The sequence below is a fragment of the Rousettus aegyptiacus genome, unplaced genomic scaffold, assembly GCF_014176215.1.
Source record: "Rousettus aegyptiacus isolate mRouAeg1 unplaced genomic scaffold, mRouAeg1.p scaffold_m13_p_14, whole genome shotgun sequence".
Lineage (NCBI taxonomy): Eukaryota > Metazoa > Chordata > Mammalia > Chiroptera > Pteropodidae > Rousettus > Rousettus aegyptiacus.
Window position 1 is genome coordinate 13,220,055 of NW_023416289.1, and position 7,926 is coordinate 13,227,980.

General features: G+C 40.0%; 1 pseudogene; it reads left to right on the top strand.

The window, feature by feature from the left end:
* Positions 1-3,117: 3,117 nt before the first annotated feature.
* Positions 3,118-3,236, top strand: LOC118611850 (annotated as a pseudogene).
* The last annotated feature ends 4,690 nt before the right edge of the window (positions 3,237-7,926 follow it).

Below are 7,926 nucleotides of genomic sequence, written 5' to 3' on the forward strand. Positions count from 1 at the left end.
GCCTTCTTAAGAACATTCATACTGCCCCTGACACACTCCAACCAAACTGGGCTGTGATTCTTTCAGTCTTTTTACTCTTTCAAAAAGAACTGCACCTTCCCTGTGCTTCTTGTCTGCATTTCACATTTAAACATATGTTACTTACTGCCCTGAGGAATCTCTGGCATCCTTACTTTCCTCTGAGTGTTTTCTTGCCTCGCTCTCCGTAACATTTTTCCTACCTCCAGGAAAAGGTCCTTGGGGTCATGGATCGGGACTATCAGAAAATAATTTCTCCAGATTTCCATACAGCACCCAACCAAGGAATAGCCCGTGGCATCAAAGTTAGTCTATAGACCTGAGTCTGAATCTTCCCTCTGAAAACAACTGCCTGGGGAACCTGGGGTGAGTTATTTAATCTTTTCAAGCCCTCTGGAACTAGTAATTTCTATCTAATGGGTGATCGTGAGAATTATCCCAAACTGAACCCTTGACCTTCCCCCACAAACCTGCTCCTCCCTCATTCCATCTCAGCAAAAGGCAATTGCATCCTTCCAGCAGTTCAGCCTGAGCCGTCTTTCACTCTCTGACTCATCTTCTACCACTTGCTCATTCTGCTTCTCCCACACTAATCTCCCAGTGGTTCTCAGAACACACCAGGCATGGGTGTGCTCTGCCTCTGGCCTCTCTGCAATTGTGCTTCCCTTTGCCTGGATCGCCCTACCCCAGATGTCCCCCTACCTCTCCCCAACTCCATCAGGCCTCTGCTCAGATGTTGCTCCTCAAAGAGACCTTTGTTGACCGTGCCCCTTTTACCCAGTTTTAATTTTTTTCAGAGCACTTATTACACCCTGATTTACGTGTGTGTGTGTGTGTGTGTGTGTGTGTGTGTGTGTGTTTTGTTTTGTTTGTTTTGTTTTTGGAGAGGAAACATACAGTAATGATCAAGAGCAAGGACTCTGGAGTCACACTGTCTGACTTTGAATCCTGAATCCAGTTCTTTCAAGCTATGAGACCTTAGGCAAATAACTTTCAACTCCCTTTTGCCTCAGTATCCTTATCTGAAAAATGGGATTAGCATAATAATACCTTCCTCATAGGTTGTGAGTTAATATTTGTAAAGCACTTTAGAACATAGTAAATATGTGTTCACTAAATTATATTTATCATTGCTCTCTCCTTATTGAGTGAATCCTTTGTGAGAGGCAGAGATTTTTGTCTGCTTTGTTCACTGCTGTACCCTCAGGACATAGAAGAGGCTGGCATAAAATAAATATTCAAATATTTATTGAATGAATGAAATAAATAAGATAACTATTAAGCATCTATCAGGGTGCTAGACTCATAGAAGCAAAATCAATATGGATTCTTTGGCCTACCTCACAGAGCTGATGTGAGATCCAATGAGCTAATAATATAAGGGAAAAGGTTTTGCAAAGTGTCATACAAATAATGCCATAATAAAATGAACTATTACCATTTCTAGAGCACACACTGGATTGGGACTCTGTGGTAAGCACTCTCATACATCATCTCATTTTAATCCTCACAACTCTAAACAGCAGTTCATGTTATTCGCTTTTCACAGATGAAGAAACTGAGGCTAAGTCCCCTGCCCAAGGCCACACAGTTAGGGCAGAGGGAAAGCCAAAACAGAACCCAATTCTGTCTCACTAAAAAACTTATTGCCTTAATCAGTTGCCAACCTGCTATCCATCAATATTTGCTGGAAGAATGAATTCGGTAAGCAGGTCTTTGGTATATTACGAAGAATTCCATAGTATCTAATCTTTTCTCTTAAGAACCTCTTTAACATACTTGTCTCTGGTCCAAGGTTAAGTTCTGGGTCCTCCAAGAAACATTTGGAAAGAACTTCGCTGCCCATTTTTGGTAGCAAAATTCCTAGAGCTTCACTCCCACACAGCACACTTTATGGGGGTGTGTCCCAAAAACAAGGGAGTGTTTTCCAGTCTTTTCTAAGAAGTAGCCTTAAAACTAGGTGAGGCCCTTTTTCCTGCCTCTCTCTCTCTCCCTTGCCCAGTGCTCTGAACAAATAATTCTGAAGTTTACTTCTTTATGTCTGTTCCTGAGTTTTCTGAGACCCTCCTTTTTGCACAATGATGTTACTGACCAGCTTGTCCCATTTATCACTTTTGAATCCTTAAAGGTGCTGAGGTAGCTGATCCCCACTGAGAAACCTAATCCATATACTTTCCTTTTCCCTGAATCTCAGGCAGGGCTATGATACTTTCAGCACTGGTGAATGTTTGCCAAAGCCTGAGCTGTCAGTTTCCAGAGATCAGAGGCCAAGTATTTATGTATGTGTGTACACTGAGGGCACAGAATCAATTAATCAATAAGCACTCACAAGGCCCTGAATCCTGTAGTTGGCTAAGATCTAGAAACTTTGAGAACTGCAGGGCCTAAAAGGACCTTAAAGAAAATAATAATAATAACAACAAAGAATAATAATCTGTCCTCAGAGCCATTCTTCATCCTTCACTTGAAAAGCAGGGTGACCTCTGCAGATTAGGTTTCTGAGGCTCACCTGAGAGATGATTTCCTGCTGGGTTTAGCCAATGGGAGGCACTAGTGGGAGACTGGAGGCGGGACAAAGGGAAAAGCCAAAATATTTTTCCTTCTTCAGCTGTGTCCTGGCAATGGCCATGTCTTGTCCACACCTCCAGCTCCTGCTGTGGGTCCAGAGTCCTGCCAGGGTCCAGAGTCCTGCCATACTCCAGGTTCCAGTAATACCACCTTTTCCCTCTCTTCCTCCTAATAACGGGTGACTGTCTAATCTCTAGGTTAGGTTACATCGCTGTCTCCTGTTTGGCTTCTCAGCCTCTCCATCACTTCTGTATTAAATTCCCTCTGCTTTAAATACTCACAGTGTTTTTTGTCTTCCTGATTGGACACTGACTGAAACAATAGTTAAAACTTACACAATAATTACTATGGGCCAGATACTGTTTTAAGTGCATTATGTGAATTAACTTATTTAATTCTACCATCTGAGAAATGATTTTATTTTACAGATGAGAAAATTGAGGCACAGAGAGTTTGATCTACCATAGTGAGATCTCAAATCTGGATGCATATCAAAAATTGCCCAGGAAGTTAATTAAAAATAGAGGAGGTGTCTATGGTCATACCTCCCTGAACATGCCCGATCTCGTCTGATCTTGGAAGCTAAGCAGGGTCAGGTCTGGTTAGTACTTGGATGGGAGACCACCTAGGAAGACCAGGTGCTGTAGGCATTTAAAAAAAAAAAAAAAAAATAGAGGAGGTAATGGATACCATTCCAGCACTGCTGAATCAGACTCGCCAGTCCCTGGGCCCCAGGAATCCAGAGATTTAATAAACTCCCGAGGTGATTCTGTTGCAGCTAACCCAGCACCCCTCCATGAACTGGTGTTCAGGAAACCCTACCCTCATTTTGAGGACATGGAAATGCAGGAATGTGACCTGCCCATGATCTCGTGGCAAGCTCAGTGGCAGACGAAAATACTGTCAAGGACAATGCTTTCTGCTACCTCCACTGCCTTCTCCTTCAAGGTCACATTGGTTCTAATGTTTGGACTTGCTGTCCTTGGGAGCCATCTGAAGCTACTTCTTATGTTTTAGAAAATGTTTTAGAAAATTCAGTCTATAAACAGACAGTATATGCAAGATTGCTAAGTGGTTGATCAGTGTTTGGGAAAAGGAAAAGGAGTCATATTAATCCACTTACTCTCTTATTTTCAGTCCTCGCTGAAAAACTTCAGGGAGTTAGTTAACCCTTTCCCTATTCTACATGAATTTATTATTGTAAATTCCATGAAAGTAAGGGCCTTCCTTGTCTATTTGATTCACTGTTATATCCCCAGTGCCCAAAATGGTATCTGACACATAGTGGGTCCTCAATAAATATTTGTTGAATGTGATGAATGGAAAGATAGATGGGGACTAGACCAGGCAGAACCTTGACAAGAATACATAGTGGGGAGGCATTTAGGAATTTTAATCAGAGATGCCAAGTGATCAGACTTGGCAGTTTTAAAAGATCTGTCTGCCAGTAGTGGGGAAAATAGATTGGAGGGGTCTAAGGAAGGCTATTGTAGTCCAGGAGAGGTGATAGAATTAAATGGAATAAGATGCACAAAGCACTAGGCACTTAACAGCATGGAATAAGGGGAGTTACTATTACCAACATGGTAGGCAAGCAACACTGATCGAATTCATGACTAAGTAATGTTAGGCATCCAGAGACAGAGGGACTTGAGTATCTCCTGGAATCTTTGATTCTCAAATCTCTTCCTCCAGTGATAAATGCTAGAATTTTCTATCTTTCTCAGATTATTTGACCTGTGTTCTGGGGTAGTTTATTCATTATTTGCATTCTTCCACCTGTGTTTCTTATCACTATCAGCTGAGAGGGAAGAATTTCATGGAGAGAGCTTCTAACATTTCTCATTAGCTGTATGACCTTATAAGCGACGTAATTACACTGAACTCAGTTTCATCTTTTGTAAAATGAAGACTCTGATATTTATTCTGTCTGTTGTGAGGATCAGTGAAGAACTGTACAGAAAATACTTTCAAAATGCAAGAAAAAATATTATTATTTTATTCAATAAATACTTATTAAGCATCTACTGTGTGCCAGGCACCATTGTTGGGGAAGGAGGAAAAAAAGACAAAAATTCAATGCTTATAAAGTTGATGTTATTATGGAAGTCCATTCAAATTCTGGGCTTTCTGGATTTTTATCACATTTTCCAAATTGTCAGATCACCTTGGGCCCCTGTTAAAAAATACAGATTTTTGACTTGACCGCAGTCTTCGTCAGAATGGGGAAGGTAAAATGGGGGATGTGTTAACTAACCCCCTGAAGTTATTCAGAAAGGACTGAAAATAAGAGATTAAGTGGATTAATATGACTCCTTTTCCTTTTCCCAAACACTGATCAAGTAGAGAAGTAAATAAATAAGATCATTACAAACTATTGTAAGTGATAAAAAGAAAAAAAGTAATAAGATAGTCACTGGAGAAACACTTATTTGATGGAATGGTCAGGTAGATGCACTGAGGTGACCTGAAGTTAAGCCCTGAAGGTTGAGAAAGAGCCAATCATGCAAAAGCTGGGGGAAAGTATTCCAGGCAGAGAGAACAGCATGTACAAAGGTCAGAGGAGAAGTTGGTGAGGCTGAATGAGAGAGGAGGCACTAGGTGAAGTTAGAGAAACAGGTGACAGCCAGATCATACAGGGCCCTGTAGCCACAGAAAGTGATCTGACTTTTGTTCTAGGATAAAAGGAAGCTACTAAAGAATTTTAAGTGGAGGGGGAAAATGTTCTGATTCATATTTTATAACAATCCTTCTGGCTGCTATGTGAAAATGAATTGAGGGTAAGAGGAATAGAAGGGACAAGAGAGGAGGCTGCTGCTGTGTCCAGATAAGAGATGACAGACTTGACTAGGACCATAGTGGTAGCAGAGGAAATGGAGAAAGGTGGTCAGATTCTCAATAAAGCACTGAGGTATCAACGCAAGAAACAATCAAACCTGTAAAGAATTTTTTAAGATTTTATTTGAGCCAAACTGATGACATTGTGGGGAAGAAAGGTCTCAAAAGTTCCAGACAATGACTGTTTGGAGTTTCTTTTATGCATTTTGAATTAAGGAGAGAACATAAGGAAGATTACTGAAGGTGGGAGAAAGCAAGGCGGGGATAGTTAACAAGATGTCCTCCTTTAAGAGGGCTATAGAAAAGAGTATTACCTCTGGCATTTCAAAGGTGTGTTAACCTAGATGCACAAGAACAAGGGACAGGGCTGGCCTAAAAACCTTTTATAAGGAAGTACAGGCCTGGGGCATGATGACCCACCTTGACCTGCCCATTTAGTATTTATGATCAGATCGCCCTGTGAGGTTATTTTCCATTAGAGTTTTTACAGCGCCCCCTTGTCATCCACAGGAGTAAAATTTAGAAACCTTACTGATAGATTAATTTCAAGGATGAAAGAAAGGAGGAATCAAGGCCTCCTCCTAGGTTTGTAGCTTAGATAGATGGTGGTACTCTTTACAGAAATAGAATCAGGTGCATTAGGAATCAAGAGTTCCATCTGGACTGTGAAACTGGAGGTGCTGTGAGCAGACATCAGGTTGACCATGGGCTACCTCGGTCTGGTGCTAAGAGGTTAGTTAGGTTGGGCTGGAGATACAAACATGGGTATCACCAAACAGATGATACTTAAAGGTATTGTACTAGCCTTGAGGCACTCAGACATTGAAGACTGGATGGAGGAGGAACCAGAAGATTGACGTCAACACAAGAAAGGGTTTCAGAAAAGAGGAAAGTGGTCAAATGCTGCTGGGAGGCCATGAAACATGAGATCAAAGATATGTCCACCGAATTTAGTGGCTCGCGGTCATTGGGAAAAGAGTTTCACTGGAGAATCAACCCCGAAACCAGAATGGATTAGACAGAAGAGCAAAGAGGAGGTAAGGAGGCATGTACAGGCAATTTTTTTCAAGTGTGTAGAGTTGACTGAGGCTTTTTTTAAAAAATGGAATATGCTAGAACGATGTTTTCCAAACTTTAGTCTTGAAGAATCATCTTTGTTTTTGCCTCATGTGTATCCTATACTTAAACTATTTCTTAAAATTAATTCACTTTTAACTTGAACAAATTTACTATAATTGTTTACTTAAAAAAACAATATTACTCTATCAAATGGGAAACCAATACCACTTGCCCTAAATAGAAGGTAACTGATTTTAAAAGTCAGTAGAATGAAAATAAAGCAATGCTGTTAAATTCTAGCATGATATTGTTGCCTGCTAGGGACTGAGGCTGGGACCAACTCTGTTTTAAAAAGGAAATCATTGTTATCTGTTAAAGACATATCAACATCAAAGCAACACTTTCTTCTTGAAGGACTGAAAGAGAATCAAAAAGAATAATTTTTTTCTCTATGTAATTTTAAGCCACCAATTATTAGATCTATACTCTAGGGAACACTTCTTAGAACATGTCTTTTATTTTCCTTAGTTTTAAAATTTATTTTATTTGTTTATGGTGACATTGGTTAAAGTCTTTTTTATTTTTTTATTCTTTTCTTTTTTTTTTTTTTTTTTTTGAGATATAATTGCACTTAGTTGAGTGCACAAATCTCAAATTTAGAGCTTGATGAATTTTTACATATGTATCTACCAATATAACTACCACCCAGCTCAAGATACAGAATTTTCCAGCAAGGAGGCCAGTGCCAGGCTTTAAACATAACAAAGGCTGTGTCCTCATAGAATTTACAGTTTGCTCCTCACAGTATTTCTAGTGTCTTAATACAGTGCCAGTATGTATAGGTTCTCCCAGCCTTCCTTCCTTTTTTTCCTTCCTTCCTTCTTTTCCTTCCTTCCTTCCTTCCTTCCTTCCTTCCTTCCTTCCTTCCTTCCTTCCTTCCTCCCATCTTTCCTTCCTTCCTTCCCTTTCTTCCTTCTCTTTCTTCCATTCTCCCTTTTTCTTTTTGGCTTACCTATATATATTTTTTCTATTAGTTTTCAACAAAAAATATTTGTTGTTTGTGAGTTAAAAACCAGTCTTATCTGAACTCTAATTTTCCAGAGTGTGTAATCCAGAACCTATAGATTGAATCCAGAAAGAACGTCAAGATTCCCTTTGGATATAAAACTGAGAAGAGAGAAGTGTCCAAACAGGAAAGTCCAAGAACAATTTGGTTTGAAATGCAAACAATTCTGATTTCCAATTCCCCCCATCCGCACCCAACCTGTATTTTGTAGGTCCTCGCAGCAGCCTTTGCTTTCGCACCTTCATACACAATAGTTAAGGACACCAAAGCCGACTGATTGTCTGTTCTCCTCAATAAAATAGTGACAGCAAGACAAAACATCACCAACAAGTCTTTAAAAATTTAAAGAGCCCTAGAAAGTCCTCCATTCAGCATCT